The sequence below is a fragment of the Protopterus annectens genome, chromosome 2.part0, assembly GCF_019279795.1.
Source record: "Protopterus annectens isolate FY-2018-M chromosome 2.part0, PAN1.0, whole genome shotgun sequence".
Classification (NCBI taxonomy): Eukaryota; Metazoa; Chordata; order Ceratodontiformes; family Protopteridae; genus Protopterus; species Protopterus annectens.
The window spans coordinates 1587344310-1587371610 of NC_056728.1; the positions used below are offsets into that span (position 1 = coordinate 1587344310).

The window sequence follows — 27301 nt, forward strand, 5'->3', positions numbered from 1 at the left end:
TCATTTTAATGATAGCAGATTTTGATAATAAAGCAAGACTGATGTTTTTCCATCCAGTTAGATCATTATTTATTTGATCCCAGACTCTATATAAATTTGCTTTTATTAGTTCTTAATGGGAATGTGTGAAATTTATTCCTAGATATTTAAGTGTATATTTGACAGGGATGTGTGACGGGGGAAGTAATATTCTAAATGTTTTGTAGGATTTAATTGAAAAATGGATGATTTTGCAGGGTTTCATTTATGGTTAGCAACCTTAGCAAAAAGACTGATAGAATTTTGGATTTTATGAAGATCAGTGTTTGGAAGCTCAAAGTAGATGTTCAGGTCATCTGCAAATGCAGAGTAATTTATTTCTATGTTGAAGACTTTTGGGATATGGTGATAAGTCTTTTGTTTAACCCAGAGAAGGAGAGGTTTGAGATATAAATTAAAAAGATATGGTGAGAATAGACAACCCTGTCTAGTGCCACTGGTAATTTTGATAGGGCATGATAATGTTTTATTTATATAAAGGGAAGTAGAGGCTTTGTTACAAAGCATCTTAATAGTGTTAATAACAAAATCAGGGAAGTTAAAATATTTCATAGGTATAAGACTTTTAATCAACATTATCAAAAGCTTTGGTTTCGTCTAGCATGAGTGCGTAACGTGGGTGGTTATCGCTTTCTAGAAACAGCATTAATGTATTTAAGGTAAGAGTATTGTCACAAAGCTGCCTTTGCTTCATAAATCACAATTGTTCAGAAGAGATTACTAAAGCTATAACTTTCTGGATTCTATTAGCAAAAATGGCAGATAAAATTTTGATGTCAACATTAATGAGGGCAACAGGCCTATAGCTGAGAGGGTTGGACTTTAGGATGAAAATTGTTTTAGAATTGTTCATATACTTGTCAGTAATTCCTTTAGAAATGATATAATTCTAGATGTTAAGGAGAATTTTAGAAAGTTGACAACTAAAAGTTTTATAGACTTCGCCTGTAAAACCATCAGGGCCTGACACCTTATTTGGTTTAAGTTTTTTAATAGCTAACGTTATTTCATTCAGTGTTACAAGACTGTTTAAAAGGGAGTTTTGTGTGATAGATAGTTTGAGAACAGATAGCTCATTAAGAAATTCTGTGCACATTTATTTTTGGATTTGGTTTTTGGGATTATAGATTTCAGTGAAGATATTTACAAAAGAGTTAACGGTATCTTCATTTCTGTACAAGTTTTTCCCTTTGTAATTTATTTCATTTATATAGTTTGGTCCCTATTTGATGTTAATGAGTCTAGCCAGGGTTCTGGAGGGTTACTGATGTACACTTTTTCTTCTTTTTTTATAATAAGATGCTTTTTCTATGAGTATTCCTCTGATGACCACTCTGGCAGCAGCCCATTGGATATCTAAAGGGATGGTGGATAAACAAGATTCACCATCAAATTGTTTTAGATAGCCATTAATTTCCTGCAGAACGTCATCTTTTTAAGAATGTTACTGTTTAGTGACCAAGTGGGACGACTACCATCACGATTCAGGTGATGAGTGGGATTAATACAAAGGGACACATTCAAGTGGTCAGATATAGATCTAGCCTCAAGGGCAAAGTTGGAAATTTTGTTAGGGAAGACATCCGAAATCAAAAAATAATCAATTCTAGACCAGACTTTGTGCGAAGCCGAGTAAAATGTGAACTTATTTAACTCTCTGCCATGGTCGAATATTAAAAAAGAGTCAACTAAATTGCAGCTATTTATCAAATCATGAATAGATGCAGTTGTTTGGGAGGGCTGTTTCCTGTTTTTATTTGAACTATCATTCAAGGGGTCAATGAGTGCATTCCAGTTGTCACCAATATAAAAAGATGATTAGGGAATTGAAGCAGTAGATTATGTATTTCATAGATGAGCAAGTGTTGGTTTGTACATGGGCTATACAAGTTTAAGAAAAGTAGAGGACATTTTACTTGAGGGTATGAGCAGGAAAACTGAACACCATCTACCATTTGGGTCAAATTTAGTATTTAGTACTTCCCCGGGAAAGGATTTTTTTAATTAATATTGCGGTAACCTTTGATGAAAGCCTATTTCCTGATGATATCATAAGTTTAATCCAATTTCTTTTTTTAACATTATCCCATTGATCATTCATCATATGGGTCTCCTGTAGAAAGAAAATGTTGGATTTGTCCTGAAAAATCAGGTGCATAACTAGTTTCTTTTTATTGATTTCTTGAAGGCCATTTACATTCCAGGATTTTACACTAATCATCTTACTTTAGAGTCAAAAATTAGATATTTGTTAGGGTAATTTGAGAGAAAAGCCCTACTAGGGAACGGTCCAATTAGTGAACAATCTTTTTACAGATAACAGAAGATGAAATATAGTAAGAAATTGTACTCTGGCATCCATGCTCCTTACCATAAACCCCGTGCTTAACCATGAGTCTCCCTGAAGCATTTTTGAATAAGTTTGAAATGGATACGAGTGATCTGTTTTTAAACAATTTTGCCTATGAAAGGTAATACAGGAAAAAAGCAGGGAGACATACAAACTAACAACATTAGTGCAAGCGCCAACAAGCATTGCACAACTTCGCCCCCATGCCACTCCCAAAAAATGGTAAAGAATATAAAAAACATAAGTACAAAGAAGGGGTGGTTAAAGGCAAGGTAATGTTTGAGTTAGATGCTTAAGGAGATAACAAACAATATCACAGTAAGACATAATATACACAGCGTTATAAAATTATTGACTTTGAATTCTAGCAATGGAAATAGGCAAGTGAGGTTGAAGCAATATAAAGAATAAAAGTTTCTTAGTAATTGAGACCAATTCAATCAATAACAAGGAATAGTAATAAACCTTACAACAGACAGTAAACAGGTTTTACTATAATTGGCATTACAGTAGGTAACAAAACATACTAATTATATATTTTTATCACCTGTCAGGAAATAGAACAATCAACTTAGACTAGATCTAACTTTGCATAGTGCTATAAAGGAAGGTCAATGAAGGAGGTGGTTATAACATTAGGAGTTACAAGCTAAGTATATGCGTCAAAAAACAGAATAGCATTAAACAAGTGCAAAGGCATTATTAAACTACCTAGGTAACCAACTGGATTTACTAAATATGCATTTCACACTGAATTACATAGCCACAGTATCGAAAAAACAAATAACAAAAGCATTAATTGACTACCAAGGCATTTAACTGGATTTACACAAAATGCAGTTCACAGTAAATTACACATTCTACACATCATCTCATACCAGTAAATTACACATCTATAAGATTCAGATCAATAAAGAAAAAAAAAAACAGTCTAGCAAGCTCACTATTTAAGCTAAACCCTAGCATACAGCATATCAAGTTTTACATACCGATGTTCATTACAAGAAAAACACCCATAGCCTGCACTTTCAGCATAAAACAAACTGTATTAAAAAAAAAAAAACTGTAAACATAAGCTTAGGCTGCTAAATTACCCTGACCAGTGTCCTTTATAGTCAGTTCAGTTTCCAGCATCTTGATGTGTCCTGAAAATGTTGTTTTAGAGCCATTTCACCTTAATTACAATGTAAGTCGCGATTTTAGCTTTCCCAGTAATGCACTGCTTCTTTAACCGCAATCTCCAAACTTGTGACGTCATCAGCCGAAGTTTCTGCTGCATTCTGGGCTATGGAATGTTGAAACAGCCCTGCAAGCTTGAGAAACCCTTGTGGAGCTTGAAATAAGGCCTCAAAAAGGCCTCTGGAAGCGTCGCCCACTGCTACCAATGGGTCAACGAGTCACTGAAGGAATAAAACCGATAGCACCAGGACAGTCAGAAGATGATAAAAACAAGCTGGGAAGATGCCAGGGTAAGTTAAGGTCAGTTATAGCCTGCAGAGAAAGGTGTATTGTAGCTGTATTATCTTGGTTGTACTATTTTGCTACCCTTAACAGTATTAAATAAACTGTAAATACATACTGCATTATCTTGGTTGTATTATTTTGCTAGCTTTAACAGTAGAATTATTAAGCCGGTAGTTCCTTAAAAACTTGCATGAATACTTTTTTTGCTTCATCAACAGAATGTATTAGGAATTTCTGATCATTATAGTTGAAGGAGAGAATGGCTGGACACTTCATTTGGAAGTGTAATTTTTTTTTGATTAACAAAGCACAGAAAGGGGCTAGTGCTTGTCTCTGAGCTTTAATAGGCTGAGGCAGATCTTGTGAGATTGTAATCCTGTGACCTTTCCATGAAATGTTACTTTTCTTTTTTGCAGCCATAAGAAGTGTGTTAACATGTGCAGCATTAAGAAGTCTTGCATAAATCTGTCTGGGGACAGCATCATCTTGTGATCTTCGTAATGCTCTATGGGCTCTTTCAATAATGACTTCCTTAGCAAAGGTTTTATTTTCAGTAATGTGTTCAAAAATCTCAGTTAGTATGACTGGCAGTTGGACTTGATCAAACTTTTCAGGGATGCCACGTATTAAAATGTTGTTTCTCCTACTGCTTTCTTCTAAGTCAATTATTTTTTGCTGTAAGTCACTGATAGTTTTATCATTTGCAGTTACCTTGGTTTGTAGATCTTGTATTTACTTTGAATTCTCTTCAGTTTTATTGTCAATGAGGTTAAATCTGGTTATAATTTGGTCCAGGTTAGATCCAAATGAGTTTAATTTGTCTGAGAATAATTTGAAATCTTCATGCAGAGGCTATAACGCTGATTTAATGTCATCAAGTGAAAGGACAGTCTTACCTTTAGATTTAGCAGCTCCTTTGTTTAAATCTTGTGTTGATTTATTTATTTTCTGTCTCTTAGCTGTTACATCCTTTTCAGGGGAAATTATAGAAGAAAGTTTGGTTTTAGAAGTTGTAACATCCATGGATTCTTGTTGGCTAGCCTTCGCTGAATGAATTATTGTGCAGACTTAAAACAAAGCTGAGTGGCTTACAGATTTCCCTTTTAAATTCTCTTATTTAGAGCAAAGTCTTTTGAAGAGAAGGATGCTACCATGCGGCTGCGGCCCTCAAAAGAGTGACTAGAGGTAAGCACTTGAAGAAAAATAGTAAAAATGTACTTTTTAGCCCGAAATGCTGCTATATATCTATTCCTTGGAGCATAGTAAAGTAAAAATAGTCCTTTCCTGTAAGATTTGATGCCAGATGCGGATTTGTTTGAGCGGATAAACTTAATTGACACAGGAGCAGCAGAAAGTGTGTGTTCAGTGCTCGGCGGACATCTTGAACTGAGGAAATTTCTGAAATCTAATAACCAGAAAACACCAAGGTACTGTCCGTGAAGCCTTGAGAGTGTGTAAAGGTTTAAAAATAAAACTCCACAGCTGGTAGCCGGTGATTAGGATCACAACTGAAAAATCTTTAAAAACACAAAAGTTTAATCACAAATCGTTAAGCGCTTTCATCACATTTAATGTAGGGACTTCTTCAGAACTAAAAACTCTTCCAGCTACGAAGTATAAGTAGTACAAACAATTAACAAATCAGATGACATCATAATTAATAGAACAACCTAAACAATTTTAAAGTTATATTACACCAGTTTTTAAAAAACAGAAATTATGGCAAGAATATAGTAGAAAACTGTTAAATCACAAAGCTATTACTAACCAATGTGTAATCAAATATTATGTAAAATTAACAAAACAAGTATAAATAAGACTAAATATATAAAAGTATATACTGTGTATTCAAATATATTTAGAGGTATATAAAAACAAGAAATCAAAGCTTGGCTGCTCTTAATTTTAAGTGCACTATTAAGGGACACCATGTCATTCAAGCTGGTGGGCTACAAGCATCCAATCTTATCTGCCATATACGAACTCCAATTTCTTTTCCCACAGTTTCCTCCCCTTCACCAATCTTAGAGCTTAGCTCAGAAAAAGAAGAATCACCAAAAAGGTTATGACCAGAGCACCCAGAAAAAGAAGTTGTGTCTTACCATAACGTTCCATCTGTGTTGTTGATCTTCGTTCATTCATTACTGATGGGTTATCAGTTCTGTCCTCGGAACCGAGCCGGCCAATATCAAGCTCGCATCAGCCAAAAACTCTTGAGCCAAGGTCCTACCCAGAATGCTCTGCTCCCTGTTACCTTAGATCGAGTTTGCAAGTTGATAGATAAAAGTAGAGGCTACCTCTTGTCATAATAGACCTACAAAAAGGGAGTACATGAGATCAATCAAGAACCTCCGGATGGGGGATGGAGGGTGGGAAGTAATGAATGAACGAAGATCGACAACACAGATGGAACGTTATGGTAAGACATAACTTCTTTATCTGATGTTGTTAATCTTCGTTCATTCCTTACTGATGGGGCAGAGTCCCCAACTACCTGTATCCCTGGGTGGCCCTCATGGAAGGACATTCTTGAGCACCATGGAGCTAGAGGTAGCTCTACCTCTGGAGGCCAAGTCCAATTTGTAAAGAAGAATAAAGGTATGAGGTTTAGCCAAAGTTGCAGCTGAGCAAATATCAATGAGGGAAGCCTTAGCATGGAAAGCTGCTGAAGTTGCCATATATCCTGTAGAATGTGCCTTGACTCTATGAGGCAAGGTGAGATTGTTTTTGTTTTATATAAAGGTAATACAATTTCTCAACCATGAAGCCAATGTAACTTTTGATACAGGATGACCTTGGCTAGGTCCAGAAAAAGCCAGAAACAGTTGGTCTGATCTACGGGTAGATTTTGTTCTGTCCAGATAAAATCACATTTGCTTATGAACATCCAAGGAGTGCAGGCAATACTCTCCTTTGTTAGAATGGTTAGGAAAGAACACTGGAAGGTCAACAGATTGGATGATAGACCACTCTGACACCACTTTTGGTAAAAAGGAAGAATTAGTTCTCAGTGATACCCTATCCTCATGGAAGATAAGATAGGAAGGTTTGATGCATAATGCCTGAAGTTCTGACAATCGCCTGGCTGATGTGATTGCAATCAAAAACAAAGTTTTCCAAGAGAGATATTTTACATCACATGAAGACGCAGATTCAAAGTGGGGAGCTGTTAGAGCTTGCAGAACCAAAGCCAAATCCCAAGGCTGTACTGGTTCTCTAAAGGGAGGTTTTAGGTGGATAACCCCATTCAAGAAAGTCTTACAGAGTCTGTGTGACATAAGTGAAGAATCTTGAAAACCAATATGGAAATTTGAGATGGCAGCTAAATGCACACGAATAGTAGAGGCAGACACACCAGAGTGGAAAAGATGTGATAAGTAATCCAATACCACCGAAACTGGGGCTGACATGGGGTCTAATTGTTTATTTGCTGCCCATAGAGAAAACCTTTTCCATTTGTTCAGATAGATTAGTCTGGTGGACGATTTATGAGATGCAATAAGAATACTGCATACAGGTGACGAGAGATTTTCATGCCTGACAATCACTGGAAGTGCAGAAACCAAGCTGTCAGTTTCAGAGTTGTTAGATTGGGGTGAATCAGACCCTGCAGATGGGAGATCAACGTTGGGGATGGACTGAGGATCCATGGTTGCTCTAGCAGGTGAGGCCAGAGGAAGGGAAACCAGACTTGTTGAGGCCAATATGGATCAATGAGGATCACTTTGCTCTTCAACTGTCGTGCTTTCTTCAGAAATTGGGAGATGAGGGGAAGATGAGAATAAGCATAAAGTAGACCTGAGGGCCAAGCATGGACTAGATCGTCCCTTGGTGACAGTCCCCAAGGGGGGGGGTTAGGGCAAAATAGTTGCAGCAGTTGTAGTTGGTTGGGGAGGCACATAGGTCGCAGCAAGGCTGGCCCCAGCGGTTGAAGACTTTTGCTGCTATCAGAGGATTGAGGGACCACTCATGAGGTTGTAGAATGCACCTGCTCAATTTGTCCACTATCATGTTGGAGCTCCCAGGAATGTGCGTTGCAATTAGAAAGTGGTTGTAAGCTATCGCTCATTGCCATATTCTCAAGGCTTCTCGGCATAACAGGTAAGATGGGTCTACATTAATTCACCAAAATGGCTGAAGTTCGAACACCATATGTTCGAACTTCAAACCATGAATTGCACAAACATCAAGGTCTTAGAACAGTGATTTTTTTTTCCAGGGAAAAAAATCGCTGTTCCAAGAAACACACACATGCAACACAAGCACACCAAAAAACATCAATCCACACACATACACTTAAAATCCTACATCTAACCCTACACTAAACTGTACATACACTACTACCTATCCACTTACCTTAACCCAAACCCTAACCCTAAGGTCCGTCACTATCGTACACTCATCTGACCCATGCCCTAATCCTAACTCACCTATCCTGCCCTAACTCTAAAGTCTGTCACTATCGCACACCCACCTCACCCGAGCCCTAACCCTAACATCCACACAATCGCACACTTACCTGAACCCAACCCGTAACTTCCCACCACAGTCCTGATAACTGCGAAGCCACAGAAACGGCCCACCAAATTCTTTCCCTGGGAAAGAATTCGGTGTTCCGCGGCTTCGCGATAATCAGTGTTCAAACTTTACAGTTCTAACATCTGGTATTCGATAGTCAGCCATTTCGACAGTCTGATATAGACCCGGTAAGATCTGGTGCCCCCTTGTTTGTTGATGTACCAGACCACTGACATGTTGTCTGACTGGATCGCAATAGTACCTGATGGAAGGATGGAATGAAATGCTTGCAACGCTAGAAGCACCGCCGTCCGTTTTAGGACACTAATATGCAAAAGGGCCTCTGTCTCCAACCAGGTGCCTTGGACTGAGTTTCCCTGACATAGCCCCCCCCATCCCATCAGGGAGGCATCCGTAGTCACCATGGCTATCGGTTGATGGGGGTTGAAAGGGCGAGACCATTGTTGGGGATTCTGAGACGTCCACCAGAGTAATTCTTGCTTGCATCTCTGAGTTACACTTATCTGAAAGGACAAAGGATGTTGTAGAGGGTACCAGTGAGTGACAATTAGTCACTGAAGGAGCGTCATGTGGAATCTGGCTAGAGGAACAATGGTAATCGAGGCTCCTATTGACCCTAGTACTTGGACAATAGATGATCGAACTGGAGATTTGTGGTGACAGAGCAGTGGCTGAACTTGTTGCCTTATTTCCTGAAGCCTGTGTTCCAGAAGGGATGCTGTGCAATTTCTCATGTCCAACAGTACCCTTATGAATTCCAAAGACTGAATTGGGGTTGTGTTGGACTTCTCCCAGTTTATAGTGATTCCCAGGCTTTGAGCTGTTGAGAGAGTATACTGCAGGGCTTCTTCCAGTAGACGCTTGGTGGGGGCAGTGACGAGCCAGTCATCTAGATATGGAAATGCCTGGAATTTTTGCAGTCGCAAGTGAGTGATAACCACTGCCATGCATTTTAAGAACACCCTGGGAGTTGTAGAGTGACTAAAAGGCAGGCCTCAAAATTGGTAGTGACCGTCTCCTATGCAGAGGCGGAGGTATCTTCTTGAGCATTTGTCCATTTTTATGTGGTAATACGCATCTTGAAGATCTACAGAGCACATCCAATCATCTTCTTCCAGAAGAGGAAGGAAAGACTGAACCATGACCATCCGGAATTTCTCTGTTTTTACAAATTTGTTTAGTGTACCGAGATCCAGAATTGGTCTCCAGTCCCCTGTCTTTTTTGGCACCAAAAAGAACCTTGAATAAAAACCGGATCCTATCTGGTCTGGGGAGACCGCCTGGATGGCTCTTTTTTGTAGCAGCTTTTGGATTTCGTGTGCTGCTGCTTCCCTTTGACTGGGTGGAATGTCAGGTAATACTCTTGATGAGATTGGACAAAGATGGAAGGGGATGAGACGTCCTCTGGATATCATCCATTCTACCCAAGAGTCGGTGGTTATATTTTGTCAGGCAGCGGGCTAAAAGGAGAAACTACCTCAGACTGCTTCCAGAGGTGAGCAGTCGGGCAATGCTTCAGGAGCGCTGATTGGGTTGGCCAGAGAAGGAATCTCTGGAACCCCGGTTTCGTGGACCTTCTTTGCCCCAAAAGGGGCATTTTTCATTGGAGTTTCCCCCTCTGCCTCTAGGAGAGAACTTGGCACGTGCGTCCCGGAAAGAGCCCTGTGATTTCTTGTGCCATATCTTTCCGCTCCTCTGATTTCTGGAGTAGAACCGCTGAGGAGTGGAGTGTCTGACACCAACGGCAGACAGGGTCTTGCCATCTTGTTTCCACCTTTCCAGTGTATCTTTGACTTTAGGGCCAAACAAAAAGTGGCCACTATGGGGGCATTCATGAAGGAAGCCTTAAAGCAGTCCACAAAGTCACAAAGGTGCATCCAGGCATGTCGACTGGCGACTATACACATGCCTGCCACTCTAGCCGCCCCTTCTGTTGTGTGAGAAATAAGATGCATGGAAGAGTTGGAAATGGACTTTAGGGTGGCTATCTGAGAAGCCACGTTGTGACCGACCTCGTCAGAAAGAGCTCTTGCCAAGGTTTCATAGAGCTGGTGGATAAGATCTCTCTGAAGCCTGGTAAAATGTGCCAAATAATTCAAAGACCTTACAGTGAAGTTCGATGAAGCAAACACACACTTCCCTAATCTGTCAGTCACTCGGGACTCCTTGTAGGGCGGATGGACAGCTTGGTTCTCTTCTGCCAAATCCTTCTTAGTTGCAGCTGCCACCACCATAGCATCTAGTGAAAGACCCCGTGACCAATGTGGGTGCTCAGCTGGGGGCGATAATATTTTATTTGGTCTACTTGGTATCGCTTCCAGGGTGTCAGGAGCCTTCCATGCGCACTGGACGATGAGCTGGATGAGCTCATCGGCAGGTGGGGTGACCAAGGAGGTAGGGGGCCAGGCACGAAAAGCCTGCTGGAATACGGATTCCTCAGAGGAAGAATTAGAGGGCTTCCAGTCACCCCTCTAAGGATCTCAAGGATGTCACCAAAGGACTCCTCATCAGAGGGTGACCATGGGGACCCTTCCCTGTCATCAAAATCCGTATCTTCATTCAACGACTCCACAGTGGAGTTCATGCGCTTCCTCTTACACAACACTTTGCGGGGTACTTCCTCAATGGGAGGTTCTGGGAAAGACTGCAAAGAGGGGGACTCCTGAGGAGAGAAACCTGAGGCTTTTGTGCCCGGTGTATAGCGGTTGAGGCTTGTGACAGTTACAGCACAGAGGGGGGAGAGGACTCCGACATGTGAGATTTCCCAGCAGAGGCCATTGCTCTCTCCATGGCCTGGAAGGCTGTCCCGCCCAAGGAGGGATGGGAGCCCAGAACCGAGCATGACAACCTTGAAACCGGGGTCACACCCCACCCCGACCAGCCTGCCCCCAGATCAGGAGTCTCAAGAGGACCGCAAACCTTAAGAGAGAGAGGATCCCCAGAGGGTGCCATAGGAAAAATCGGCGTGGATCCAGGAATGCCCTCCCCCACGGCACAGCCACTGGCCTGAGAAGAGTCCGATGCCCAGTGCACCGAGGGCCACAAGGACGATTCTGGTTCCAATGAGAGATTCACTATTGGAGTTGGAGGAAGGGAAGCTGCTGCCGGAGTAATAGGCTTTGAAACTTGAGTAGAAGTCGAAGGAGGAGTGTATGTTAGGGTTTGAGGAGATATACGTTCATCTGAATGAGGGAACATGGACTTCGATGGTTGGGAGAGACCTCTGGCCACAAGCAACTGGTCAACAAGCTGCAACACATCCTGTTCAGAGAGACTCTTGGTTGACCTCATGGAGAAAGCTGATAGCGATTGTGGCCTTTCTAGGAAAGGACTATATTGACTGCCAGCAAATGGATCCAGTGAAGGATAATATTTGGTCCTTGCTAATTCAATAGGTGCAGAGCCAGGAGCCGAGGATGTCTGCACCGAAGAAAACAGTGTAGAAGTAGTCTGCACCATAGTAGTTGAAGGTGTCTGCACCTTACAGGCAAAAGTCTGCCCCAAAGGGTACGGTGGCATAGTGGAAAGTGTCTGCTCCGGTAATAAGGATGGTGCCGAGAAGGACTGCACTGAAGCACATCAGTGCCAAAAATGTCTTTGACGTGGAGTACAGAAGAGTCATACTTGGAGCCGAAGGTGACTGTGGGGAATGAACCTGTATGGACAGTGCCTGTAAGGGTTGCGACAGAGTTGTCGGAACTGTAGTTGTCTGCACCGGGAACTGCGGTGCTGGTATCAATAAGGGAGACATGGCTGGAGCCAGAATTATTTGGGGTGGTGCCGAGCTTGGAGCCGACAGGGTCACAGGTGGCAGCGCCAAAGTAGTAATCAATTTCACCTTCTTATGAGTCGATTCCCTACGATCTCCAGAGGGAAAAAAAGCGAGTGACTTCGAAGTAGAAGAAAAAGAATGCCTCTTGCGGGGTTTAACGGGGGTGGGGTGAGCCCTCCGACCCACAAGCCTCAGAGAAAGGAGACTTGAGAAGACCTTTCAAAATTAACTTATTCTTCCTCTCGTTGAGAGTCCTGGTAGAGAAATTTTTACAAATCCCACAAGGAGGATCCACAGTCAGGTGGGAGACATTCAGACAGTAGACACAAGTCATGGCCATCGGAAAGCGGTAACTTACGGCCGCAATCCTTACACTGCTTGAAACCAACGCTACTTTTCTTATCTGACATAATGGTGTGGAGAAGAACAGTACCAAAAAGAAGAAGAAAGGCTACCACAAAAAAGGGTAAGAAGAGAAAGGAAGGATTACCAACTATGGTAATTGTGACAGCCGTGCCCTGGCCCAGCAATCAAGGAGCCTCAATCCTCACCACTAACACCAGGGAGGTCATCTCCGAGAAGAGGAAAGAATAACTAAATACACACAGTAAAGTACAATTTCCCTTAACTGCACACAGAGATCACAGTCAGTCTGGGGCTGGTTGCTCCATTGCTCACCAGGTCCCCAATAAGACTACCCACTTGCACAGCTATAGGGTCCAGGTCTCAGCCTAACTGGGCATGCTAAAACCTCCAGTACCCACTCTGCCCAACCAGTGCTTCGTGTCTCTGCTCAGGTAGCTGATACATACACACACACACACACACACACACACACACACACTGAGAAGAGGTTATACAACCACACAGACTTTCCTGGGAAAAGGCTGGCATAGGTTCTCCAGCTGTGCCCCTATTACCCAGACCATACGGTAGTAATTCCTGCCACCACCCAGTTAATTATCAGCTACTAAAAGGCCCTTAAAAGGGTGTCCAATTATTACTATGTAATATTATAATCCAATGGTAGTATGACTAATCAGTCTCAAGGCTTATTGGAATAAACTCTATAAATATGCAATGTACTCTAGAGCTTATCTCTACACAAACCAGCCACAAGTAGAAGGTTTTAAAAATATTTAATAATAAATAATTAAAGCACAAGACAAAACTACTACACCACAGATATATCTAAGAGCTCAGAAATCACACAGAAACTTAAAATAATACAGTAGTACAAGTCTGATTTAAAAGAAAAATACCTAATTAATCTTTACTAGCTTTAACTATTGCTACAAGAAATCACAGTGCTAAAATGTACATGTGTAAAGAATAAGCAATGCTGAGTTAGATGCCCAAAGTCAAAATGCATCAAGTCTCTTGTGAGAAATAGTATTTAAACATTACTAACAAACATGTCTGCTGGGTCCCTCCCAAATTACATCATGTTAACACTTAGGTTTTCCCAGGCAAACAAACTGCATTATTTAGCAATCTAACACCTTCTCAGAAACTTACAACAATACAAGGCATTTCACATATACACTCTAGCAGAAACCAGAGCAATAAAGCACCTTCCACATGTAAATTCTGGTCATAAACTTTAGCCTTAAAACAATGGGCATGAAACCTTCATCCAGACTCACTGGAGACGAATTCTAACATGAAAGGGTCACAACATGCTTCACTGGGCCAGTAGAGTGCAATGTTGTCACATATTTTGCAGTTCCACATTTCACAGTATTCTTTTACACTCAAGAAAACATGACTGTATTTCTACATTTATTTACAAATGCCAGAATTATATATCAAATTCTATTTGACTAGGCTGGCAGCCTTCGCTCATCTCTCCCCAATTGTCACATCTCTTCCCCCTGGGGAACTCGAGCAAGTTTTTCAAGTGCCCCTTGAGAAACATCGCTTGAGTGTGTCAGGTCTATCTGGGTGTACCTCACCCCATTCCCTGTCTTGAGAGCCCATCTGCATTGGTATTGCTACTCCCACTGTGGTGCTGCACTGACATATCATATGCTTGAAACCCCAGACTCCATCTTAGCAACTTGGCATTTTGCTGACTGGCTCTGTTTAACCATGTTAGAGGGTTGTGATCTGTCATCACAGTGAATTTTCTTCCATACAGATAAGGCTGAAGTTTTTGTAGTGCCCACGCTATGGCTAGACAATCCTTTTCTACCGCTGCATAGCATTCCTCCCTGGGTTGGAGCCTGCTACTGAGATAAAGCGCTGGCTGCTCTTCTCCCTCTGAAGAAATATGGCTAAATACAGCCCCCACCCCATAGTCTGAAGCATCCACCTGCACAACAAAGTCTTTGCTGTAGTCTGGACTGGCTAACACAGAGGGTCCTCCCAAAGCTTCCTTAAGCTTCTGAAATGCCTGCTCACATCCTGGGGTCCACACTACCTTGTCTGGCCTGTTCTTTCTTGTCAGGTCTGTGAGGGGAGCAGCTATAATTGGGAACAAACTTTCTGTAGTACCCTGCTGTCCCCAAGAATGCCCTCACCTGCTTTTTGGTAACAGGTGCAGGCCATGTCTGAATGGCTTCCACTTTGGCAGGTTCTGGCCTTATCTTACCACTCCCCACTCTATGTCGTTGGTAGGAGACCTCTGCCATACCCACCTGACATTTGCTCGGTTTAATGGTCAACCCTTCCCTCTGTAGTCTGCCCAGCACCTCCCTGACATGCTGAAGGTGCTCTTGCCAGGAATGGCTGTAGATAGCAATATCATCCATGTAAGCAAGGGCAAACCCTCCTGCTCCTGCTAAGATATGATCGACCAGCCTCTGGACAGTTGCTGGGGCATTCTTCATCCCAAAGGGCATCTTTGTGAACTCATACAAGCCAAAAGGAGTCACAAAGGCTGACTTCTCTCTAGCACTGGGAGTCAAGGGCACCTGCCAATAACCCTTGGTAAGATCAATGGTTGTAAGATACTTAGCCCCACCCAGCTGCTATAGGGCCCCATCTGTCCTAGGCATGGGGTAAGCATCTGCCTCTGTGTGACTATTTAATTTCCTGTAATCCACACAGAACCTGGTGCTGCCATCCTTCTTTGGCACCAGTACCACTGTGGAGGCCCAGGGACTGCTGGACTTCTGACTCACCCCTAGTTCCAACATCTCCTGTACCTCTTCCCTCAGAGTCTGTTTGACTCTCTCAGGCACCCTATAAGGGGCCTGCCTGATAGGCCTTTGGTGTCCTGTATTCACCTGGTGCTGCACCAGGTGGGTGCTGCCTGGTTTCCCAGTGAACACGTCCCCAGATTCCTGCAACACTGTTCGGATTTCTCGAACCTGGGTAGGAGATAGCTGCTGGGACATTGCTACCCATTCCAGTGAGGTGTCAGCCTGAGCCTCACTGAGGAGATCAGTCACAAGATCTCTCTCGGACTCCTCCTGCAATCCACTACAAATGCTCAGCACAAGGGGCTCCCTATCATGGTAAGGTTTCATCATGTTAACATGGTACAATCTGTGTCCCTGCCATCTGCCTAGCACTTCCACCACGTAGTTAACATCACTTACATTTCTTACCACCTTGTAGGGTCCCTCCCAAGCTGCCTGCAACTTGTTGTGTCTGACAGGAATGAGAACCATCACCTGCTGCCCTACAGCATACTCTCTAGCTCGAGCATTCCTGTCATACCACACCTTTTTCTGTTGGTGGGCTTCTGCCAGGTTCTCCTGGGCCAGGCCTATGAGTTCCCTGAACCTTGTCCTGAGGTTCAGGACATATGCCACAACAGACTCCTTGTGAGACTCACACTCACCTTCCCACTCATCTCAAATTAAATCTAGAGGTCCCCTTCACCCTATGCCCATACAGCAACTCAAAGGGTGAATAACCTGTGGATTCCTGGGGAACCTGTCTGTAAGCAAACAACAGATGGGTCAAATATTTGTCCCACTCTATCTTAAACTGATCTGCAAATGCCTGTAGCATGGACCTGATTATAGAGTTTAACCTCTCAACAAGGCCATTAGTCTGGGGATGGTAGGGGGTGGTCTTCATGTGCTTCATCCCACAGGACTTCCACAGACAAGCCAGCAGATCTGACATAAAATTGGCACCTCTGTCAGATAGTATTTGCTTTGGGAAACCTACCCTGCTGAAAATCTCTAGCAAAGCATTTGCCACCTTCTCGGCCTCAATGGAGGACAAAGCCACTGCCTCAGGATATCGTGTAGCATAATCTACAATCACTAGGTTATACTTTTTTCCTGTGGAACTTGCAGTACTCAGAGGACCCACAATATCCATAGCTGCCCTCTGAAATGGCTCCTCAATCACAGGCAAAAGCATCAAAGGAGCTCTCACCTTGTCTGCTGCCTTGCCTACCTCTTGGCACTGCTCACAAGGTCCTGCAGTACCCTGTTACATCTCCGGAAATTCCAGGCCAATAGAAGTTTTGCATAATACACCTCTTTGTACATTTTATGCCCATATGACCTGCAAAGGGAATATCATGGGCTATGGCTAGAAGTGCCAGACGGTAAGCTCTAGGCACTACCAACTGCTGTACTCTCTCACCTTCTAGCCCTCCCTCAGGGGTTCATTCTCTGTGCAGTAACACTTTGTTCCAGTATACAGATTCCCCCTTCTCTTGAGAATCAGGTGCTTCCCTAGCTACCTGCCTCAGGCCTTGCAATGTAGGGTCTGAGAGCTGAGCCTGTCTCAAGTCTCTCCTTGTAACCCTTCCCAGCTCCCCTTCCATAGGAAGTCTGGCATCCTCTGAGAGTGGTGCCTCACTGTCAGCCTGGGTACTACTACTCACCTCTACCTTTGCAGTAACCCTGTCCAAGGGAACATCAGTACCCACATGCAGCTGTGGCTCACATTCAGTCTCACTGCTACAGCGTAGCTCACTCCCTGAAGTAACCACCTCAGCAGTCCTGGCTGCAAGTATGCAGTCTGTCTGGGTCTCCCCCAGGCTATCAGACCCACATGCTTGTCTCCTAGCCTCATTGCGTGTAACTGCATAAGTACATAGTACTGCCTCATCCAAATCCTTCCCCCTCAGGACATCTGCAGGATGGTAGTTCCATACCCTAGTTGTCTCAAGGCAACCCACTATTGGCATTTTGTCTTACCCACTTACTGGCTCTTTCACCTTTTGTTCCCCACCTTGCCTCTGTGGACATCTGTATGCCACATGGCCCCACTGGTTGCATTCAAAACATTTAAACCTAGCTCCTGGACGTGTACCTGGACTAGTGGCTTACCCTGCTACTGGCGGATTCTGTTGGGGCAGTCTGTGCTGCCCACCATGGGTTCCTTTATACCCATGAGCAGTACCGGGGGCCCCTTTCCTGTGCAGGGCAGCCCTGCTTGATAAGTATAGGTCTCCCTTCTTCCCCAACTCCTCTGAAGTAGCACACTGTTTATCAGCTAACCAGATCCTCACGTCCTCAGGCAAAGTGCTAAGGGCGTGTTCCCTTACCAAAAGGTCTGCCAGCCCTTCAGAAGAGGTGACCTAACATCCACTCATCCAGCTATGAAAATAAGTGCTCAGTTCAACAACATATTCACATACATTTTCATCTGCCTTACGTCTATGCTCACAAAACTTTTTCCTATGCATTCTAACAAATGCCTTTTTACAGCAGTATAATCAAAACAGTCAGTGTCATACATTTTTGCTAAAGAAGTTACGGCTTTACCATAGAGGAAGGGGGTCAGGAACCATACCCAGAGCCCTTGGTCAACTTCATACAGTTTACATACCCACTCAAACATATGAATGAAGCTATCAAAATTATCACCCTCTTTAAACTGTGGAAGAAATTTACTGACCTTTTGTGCTTCTGGGGTCCGGTTACTCCCTTCCTCATTACCTCCATGACTCTGGCGAAGAGTCAGCATTTTCCTCTCATGCTTTCTCTGCTGTTCCTGTTCTTCAGCTTCTAGGCTCCTCATTTTCTTGGCTGCTTCTAGTTCCATACGCCTGGCCTCCAACACAAGTCTCTTTAGCTCCAGCTGGATTTTTAAGTCCACTGCAGAAAGATTGAGCTGTCCATTCTCCGAGGATATTGTATCTCCACTGTCAGTCTGATTGTCCTCCAGGCTGCTGTTTTCTGATGCAGCTGTAACCAAGGCTGCAATCAGGTCTGCCTTAGTCAGGTTTCCATGCACCAGCCCCTTAGCCTGGCACATCACCAGCTGGCTCTTTGTCAGCTTTCTATACTCCTCTGCTGACATGCTGCCTGCTAACCCTGACTAACACTAAGCTAACAAAAGAAATAAAACTGTTGTGATCTGAACTCTGAGTATACACTGCGTGGCTGTTTTAGAGTACAAAACACTTTTAGAGATCACTGTACATAAGCTACAGGAATTCGCTCTACCCACACCACTACAAGCCAATTAGCATGTGAAGTAGATCCTACCACTGCCAAACACTTGTGACTACCGTGCCCTGGCCCAGAAATCAAGGAGCCTCAATCCTCACCACTAACACCAGGGAGGTCGTACAAATGCCAGAATTATATATCAAATTCTATTTGACTAGGCTGGCAGCCTTCACCCATCTCTCCCCAATCGTCACAGTAATGAAGAATTACCACAAGGTAAGAAAAGAGGGTAATAAAGGGAAAATACTAAAGGGAGAGAGTCTAAAGTATACAAGAGGGTAGGAAAATATTAGTATAAACTATTGAGAAAATTTAAAGTAGGAACAATGTATAAAACTTTCAAAAAATTAGACACTTAGCTGACAGAGTGGCTTGACACAGCTGTACAGCAATGCGGCAAATGAGATCTGAGGTAACAGAGCAGAGCATTCTGGGTAGGACCTTAACTCGAGAGGTTTTTGCTGACACGAGCTTGATATTGGCCAGCTCAGTTCCAAGGACGGAACCGATAACCCATCAGTAAGGAATGAACGAAGATTAACAACATCAGATCAATGGTTTTCATTCAACCAATCAGTACCCGAAGAAGCAGGGTTATTATTAACACTGGGTGGTGAATGTGTTTGGGTCTTTTTGCTCTCCACCATCCAAAAAGATGGTTGTTACTACTGCAAATGTACCCCCAGTTGTTTAGCATGTACAGAGTGGGTTTAAGATTTTCAACTATAGTTGAGAAATCATTAATGAACAGAACTTTATACTTTGCAGGTGGACGAGTTTTTAGTTCTGAAGAAGTCCCACACAAACATCCTCTCATTATTTCTTTGTGTATTGCCTTTCCATTCTATTTCCCAGTCCAGTCCAGTCTTAACCTTTTCTGACTGATTCTTGTGTATTATTTTATATACCCTAATAATTAACTTTTTACTGCAGCTTTTGTTCTAGACTCAACTCTAAACTCAACCAGTGCTAGCCTTTCATTAAAACTATCCAACTTCTTTATCTGTGCTTACACTCAGTGGCAGAGAAGGCAGTCTCCAACCTGCAGTCCAAAGTTCTGCTTGATCATATCCCACTCTATAACTTTTCTTTCCCTAGTTATCTGCTCACAGTATATTTATTTGACCCTACTTAACAGTCATCCCTTTTGGTAAAATCTTCTTTCCTTAGCTCTCACAATTATTTTCTGCTACTTTGCAAATATAATATTCTGCATAGTTGTTACTATTCTTAAGTGCCTGAATGCAAAATCCTAATCTCTTCTTATTTTGTCCCCCCATCTCAACATCATGTCCTTTCACTTTGATTTGTAGTCCTCTGCTTCTGTTATATATACTCACCTAAACTGTGAAGCTCAAATATTGTAATCCTAAATCATGTTATTCTATGGGGAGAAAAAAATATCCCACTTAATTATTACTAAATTTGCTTCCCAAGTAAATTCCTTCTATTCTTTATTAGTTATGGTCCATGGTCCACAGTTTCTCCACTAGCTGATAAAAATATACCTGACCTGTCTACAACACTGAGGAGACTAGAAACACTTTCAATGTTTGTACCTTACTATCCACAGCCACAGGTAAGAGCTTTCAGCTTTTCAAATTTTGCATTATCTTTGATCTACTCTCTTCCAACATATCCTAAACTGCCATAATAGAATCTCTTTTAATAAAAACACCAAAATACTTCATCTCATCATATCCGAATAATATGGGTATTGTTGAAGCAATTCACAGCTTACTGCTAAAGCCTTTATTTTATCTTCATTTATTTCATATCCTGATAAATCTTGAAACTGTTTCAACATGTTCCACCACACTAAAATATCCTTTTCTGGTTCTATTAGACAATAATATCACCTCCAATAAGGCTAATCTTCTTGAGTACCAGATCAGTTATACCCCAGAATTTGTGAGTCCCTTATTTTATCTGCAAATGGCTCAAATCATAAGCCAAACAACAAAGGAGAAAGAAGACATCCCTGCCTAGTTCATCTGTTCAAACACAGCTTGTCAGCAAAGAACCCCCCATATTGACTCTTGCCTCTAATCCTTCATATACCTTCCTAATTAACTCAATTACTCTATCAGAAAATGCAAATGCTGCTATTACCCAAATCCCAGTTAACTTTATCGAATGCCTTCTCTGTAATGAAACCCACCAACAATAACAGAGTTCTCTAGCACTCTGCTTCTTCCTGGAGTATCTCATTCTTATTATCCAAATGGCCACATATATTAATACAAATGTTTAAATGTACAAAAAAAATTCTTATTATTAATGTCAGTGTGGTAGAACACAAAAATATACACACACACACAATTCCAACATAGCATTCTCTACAAAACAGAATTCACAAAACTACTTAAAATCATTCTATACCAGTTTTAGAAACAAACTAGTTTTACAGTTTTATTTTTTTATCCTGTTAAATCTGTTTAAAGCAGCATCCTATACAAACAATGTTTTGCTGAATAACCTAAAATGTACAAGAGTTTAGAAATAAGTTTCATCCTACAGAAAGGCCTCACTGAGACCAATGACTGGTGTTGAAACCATGGCCTTAAGCTTAATACCAAAAAATACATCATCCCTTTGGGAAAAACTCAGTTCCCACTAATTACCACGTTGATGGGAGCCCACTGAACACTGAAGGCGTTATAAGAGATCTGGGGACAAAGGTTGACAGCAACCTCTCCTTCGACCACCACACTGCCACTGTGGTCAGAAAGTCCTTCTATGTAGCACATCTCATTACCAAGGGTTTTGCATCCAGGAAGAAAGAGGTCAACATTTCTCTACTCTTCCCTCATTAGACCAATCATAAAGTATAATGCCCCATTTGGTGTACCTCACTAGACACCTGCAACAGCTGGAAAGGCCACAAAAGTACCTCACAAAGAGGATCCTAGGACTTAAACACATGCCCTACATGGACAGACTCAAAAATACTCCAGCCATTCTCCGTCTCATATCGTCTACTAAGAGGTGATCTCTGCTTGACTTACAAAGCTATGTCTGACCAGCTCTGTTAGAAATGCTACATCTAAAGAAATCCCAATCCCTCTGCACCACACACCCCAGAGACCTCAACCTCATTACCACAATCAACAGAACATGCTGGAGGGACAGGTTCATAACCCACAGACTGCCGATGCTCTGGAATAGACTTCCCATACATGTCATGCAGAGCATCTCACTAGCCCTCTTCAAGAGAAATCTTGATGAGTGGATGGGAAATAAAAAGTTAACCCCGGGATCACTCCAGTGGTTCTACTTGATACAGGCACTGGGAACTAACGACGGGCGGCACAATGCCAGGCCACTTCTATGGGCTAGGCTTGTAAAGGCCCCAGGGCCATTAGCCTAGTACACACCTATGAACACTACATAACAAAAGTCCCGCTTTTTTATGTTGTTTAATGTATTTAAAGACATTCAAAACAAAGTTACTGGATCATACAAAGGATGTAATTTAGAACAGTGTACCTTTTTCCTTTTATCCCCCCAAATGAACATTAGTACCATTTCAAAGATGCCAAGAAAAATTCATCCAACATTTTACTTGCAGTGAATCTTGGAGATAAACTGAAATATTGGCATGTTTTCAAATTCTTTCCAAGCCGAAAGCTTTATGTAATCATGTAGCCAGTTAAAATGTCTGCTTCACAGCATCAGGGTCTGGGGTTCAATCCTGACTTCTGATTACTATCTGGAGTTTGCATACTCTCCCCATATCTATATGGGTCCTCCCAAGTTTTTCTGGTTTCCTCTCTCTCCCTAAAACATGCTGGCTGATTGGCTAGGATAATCTGTCAATATATTCTGCATCTACCCTTGCCCGTCTGGCCCCAATCATGGCTAAAAAGGGTTTGAAGATAAATTCACTTCCCAAGATAACAAATACACAAGATAAAAATAAAAAGATAAAGGTGATATGCTACTGATGACAATATCTTTTGATGACAGCACTGTGTTTTATATTTTGTTCGTGAAGCAGCATGCAATTCACTGAAGCAGTATATGACTATACAATGAATGATTGCAGAATTTTACAGTGCCTTATTGTTTTTCTAACAAGTTCACTTGTGCACCCTGTCATAAGAACCTAATAAATATAATTGTCCTGTCATCCAACAAACATGTAATTGCACTTCAAGTGAGACTTAAAAAGATCTGCAAAGTATACACCCAATGTGTGACCACAGATGTACAATCTTAGTGGGAGGCAGTAGTAGTTACGAAGTTTAACTTCACACTCAGCAGTTGCAGCCAACTGTAATTTTAAGTGTAGTGAGTAGAAAGAATTAACAAAAACTATAAATGAGGTACTCTTGAAGAGAGGTGAGCCACCTGACAAATGTTAACAGCCTGCACTTTTAAGAAATATTGAGGAAAATTAAGCAATGGAACAGACAACAAGGACAAAGCGGTAAATACAAAAGATAAGTAATCATTGTAGTGAAATATCTAGGCTGGTAGTTTCAACTCAGTCATGTAAACTCATAGAATTCTCATAGGTACTTTAGCCTCCTCCACTTATCTATAATACTTGGCACAAAGTCCACCCACCCATTCAGATATTTGAAGCCCAAAAGTCATAGAAACTGGGAAGAAAAACCTAAAAGAAAATCAAATGGGGCTTTAAACAGGACAACACATAGCAGACCTCTGGATAGGGAGTGCAGGAAGGAGGGAACCTGTGATGGAGTTGAAATTGCCATTAATGATCTATCATCATGTCAGATACATAGTCTGTATTTGAAGGTGGGAGTTTCAACTTGGTCATTTCTACAGCAGAATTCTAAGCTAATCTTCTTGTCTGGCTTGACATAAAATAATACTCCAGAGTAAGGCAGCTCCAAAGGCTGAACTTAACCTGGAAGTGACATCCACCTTATAAAACCTAGCAAAAGTATTCAGTATGTTCCACATCTCAGCCACATAATTGTCATCAAACAAAGCACTTTTGAAAAATGCTTGAAACATCGCCATGAATCTGGTAGTATAAGGATTGGTGGCCTGAGGTAAAGCCTTGCCATACTTTTGGTAGCAAAATTTGATGAACTAGAAAACCAGGAAGAAAGAGTAACTTTAGTTCTGTTTTGACCCAAATTCTTGAAAGAGAAAGAAAGAGCTACAAATCTTTTCATATAGTTTTATTTCTGTCCAAGTAACCTGATTTGCCTGTGGACACTAAACAATTCAACAGTTACTCAACTTGACTGAAATAATTTGGGAAGAAAACTGGAAGATCAATATACTGACTTACACTAATTTCTCTAACACCTTTGGACAAAACAAGATCAGTACATGGTGGGAACCTTATATTTGTGGAAACAAGGTAGGATGGTTAACACACGAAGCTTGCTGCTCTGAAATTCTTATTTTCAAACAGCTGTCAATAAGACAGTCCTCCAAGTACGAAACTCTGGTAACAGAAGAAACTTGTTCAAACAGAAATAAAAAAGTTATGTATCTACCATAACGTTCTATGTTTGTTGTCCTTCTTCTCACCTTCCTTCTTGTTGGTTGGGTTCGGAGCTGATCTTCGGCTCTGACTCGGCCAATTTACTATAGCTCAAGAGCTTATACTGGCTCGAGGCTAACCTCTATCCCAACTTGCCTAGTGGTAGCTACCCAGATCTCGTTTGTAATAGCCCACACTAGACAATCATAGTAAATGCAAATTTTACTAAGCTCTTACACATTCAAAGGTTAGGAAGGAAAAAGGAAAAACAAGGCATGGTTAACTAAACTGGTATGTCAACAGGAAACTCAGCCAGTGTAACCAAAGAAGGAATTCCTCTTGATCCTCCAGGAAGGGGGAAGGAAGAGGGAATGTAAGAAGGAAGGCAAGATGAAAGACAACAAACATGGAACGTTATTCTAGGTACATAACTTCTTTATGTTATGTTGTCCCCATCTCGCCTTTGTTCTTGCTGGTTCGGACCGCATCCCCAGCACCTGGTTCTTGGGTGGCTCACTGTAATAAACTTCAGGACCATGGAACCAAAGGATGCCCTATTCCGGGAGACCGCATCCACTTTGTAATGAGTGATAAAGGTATGAGGATTTGCCCATGTTGCTGCTGCACAGATTGAATCTAAAGGTAATTTGGCTTGGAAGGCAACAGAGGTAGCCAAGGCCCTGGTTGAGTGTCCTCTGGCTTTCCCTGGAAGCTTCTTGTTACGCAAATCATAAGTATAGATAACTGTATCTGACAGCCACTTTGATAAGGTCACTTTTGAAACTAGAGAACCTTGTTTATTGTCAGCAAAGGATACAAACAAATGATCTGATTTTCGAAAGTCTTTGTTTCTGTGTAAATAAAAGCGTAATTGTCTATGAACATTCAACTGGTGGAGTCCATACTCTGCTTTGTTGCCATAATTGGGGAAGAATACAGGAAGCTCTATGGACTGATTTAAATTATACTCTGAACACACCATTGGCAAGAAGGAGGGATCTGTTCTTAGAGAAACTCTATCTCTGTGGAAGATGAGATACGGAGGGCGAATAGATAAGGCGTGTAATTCTGAAACCCGTCAAGCTGAGGTTATGGCACTCAAGAAGAGGATTTTCCAAGACAGAAATTTCAGGGGACAAGATGATGCTGGTTCAAAGGGTGGAAGAACAAGAGAGGCTAAAACAAAATTTAGGTCCTGGGTGGGGGGGGGAGGTTGTCTTACCTGGGGCCATAAAAGGGTTGTACCTAGTACGAATGCTTTGCACAGCTTATGGGACATGATATTAAAGTCCAACTCTCCCACATGAAAATTGAGATGGGAGCTAGTTGGACCCTGATGGTAGCTGCATTGGCCCCTCATTTAAACGGTTCAGCCAGCAAATCAAAAATTTTAGAAACAGGAGCAGTGAAGGGATCGATGTCATTTTTCTTTGCCAAAAAGAGAACCTCTTCCATTTGCTAGCGTAAATCTTTTCTTGTGAGGAGACACCAGGATGTGCTGTACTGTCAGGAAAATGTTGGGGAGCCTGGCTAAGATTGGAAGTGGAGTAACCAAGCTGTCAGCTTGACAGTTTGGAGGGAGGGGTGGAGCATGCCCGACTGATGCATCAGGAGGTCCGGAACTGGGTCCAGGATCCAAGGCTCAACTTGTAGATGATGGCAAAGAAACGGGAACCATATCTGATGAGGCCAGTAAGGAGCAATGAGGATGAGCTTGCAACCCAGTGACTTTGCTTTCTGAAGTACACTGGGGATCAGACGAAAAGGTGGAAAGGCATAAAGCAGTCCCGGAGTCCAATCTTGAATAAGTGCATTCCTGGATGACTGTCCCGGTGGGGTGACTAAGGGGAAACAGCTGCTGTATTTGTTGTTGAAGGGAGTGGCAAAAAGATCGCAGCATGGCTGGCCCTATTTGTGAAAAATCAAGTCCGCAACTTCTTGCTTCAGGAACCACTTGTGAGGCAAGAGGATAACCCTGCTGAGCCTGTCCGCTATCACGCTGGATCTCCCGGGAATGTGCATTGCAATCAGAAAACATTGGGAAGACATAGCTCATTGCCACACTCGAAGGACCTCCCGACAGAAGGGGTAAGATCTGGTCCCGCCTTGTTTGTTGATGTACCATACCAATGACATATTGTCTGTCTGAATTGCAATAGTTCCGGTAGGTAGACAGTCTTGAAGTTCCAAATACTACAAAATGACCACCACAGCTACAAAAGTAGGAAAATTTAATACACACTTAGCGCCTCGGCATGAAATGCCTTCCAAGAGTAAAACTCATCCTAATACATGAACTTAAATACATCCACTAAATACCTTAATTGACAATCAACTCAATAAAACAATTATTTAAATTACATATTTTCAATTACACTCTGTTAAAACCAAAGGGCTCCAATGTGCCATACTTTAAAATAAGCAATGTTTCCTTCTGTAGCAGTTTATTCCTAACATTTTTATGTTCCCCAAGTTGTACCTCTACGTTCTCTAACACACAGCCTTTCAGATCATCAGTCTTAGAATTATGATAATTAAAAAATGGGTATCTAAAGGACTTTCTAATCTCTTTTTTTAATGTCCCTAACATGTTCCTGCATACGTACTTTAAAACTTCGATAGGTCTCTCCGATATAATACAAATTGCAAGTACACTTTAATACATAAACCACTCCCTCAGTGCAACAGGTGTAATGGCATCTAAGAGTGAATTGTATTCTGTTAATATATGTACAATAGGGCACCCAATATTTGCAAATTGAGCACTTATTACAAAGAAAAGTTCCCTTTTATTTTATTCCACTTGCAATTATATTACTAAATGACAGACAAAAATGATAATGTACCACCATATCTTGCAAATTTCTGGCCCTCTTATAAGAGATTTTAATTTACTCGGGTAGCAAATAACACAATTCCTTATCTCTTAATAACATGGGCCAAAACTGTTTTACACACTGTACCACTCTATTTGTAAGTATATTAAAGGTAGTAAAGTACATTTCCTTTTGTGTCTGTCTACCCAAAATTCTATTATTATTATTTTCAACTATGTAATGTTCCCTATTTCTAAATAAAAATCTATCTCCTTTTCTCTCTTGTCCATTTCTTAGTTCAAAAATTTTAATTTTAGCCTCCACTACCTGTTGCTCATCATAACCTCTAGTGAGGAACATTCGTTCAGCCAAGTTTATTTCTGACCTAAAAATTTCTTCTGTACTACACAATCTGTTAATTCTCAAAAATTCATTATAGGGCAAAACAGCTAACAAGTGCCCAGGATGACAACTATTTCC

At 41.8% G+C, this 27301-nt stretch overlaps 1 protein-coding gene across 1 annotated transcript in view; it reads right to left on the reverse strand.

The window, feature by feature from the left end:
• LOC122792856 (ATPase family protein 2 homolog) overlaps positions 1-27301 on the reverse strand; it is a 1253755-nt gene that overhangs the window by 39478 nt on the left and 1186976 nt on the right. The gene's annotated exons all lie outside the window — the stretch shown is intronic.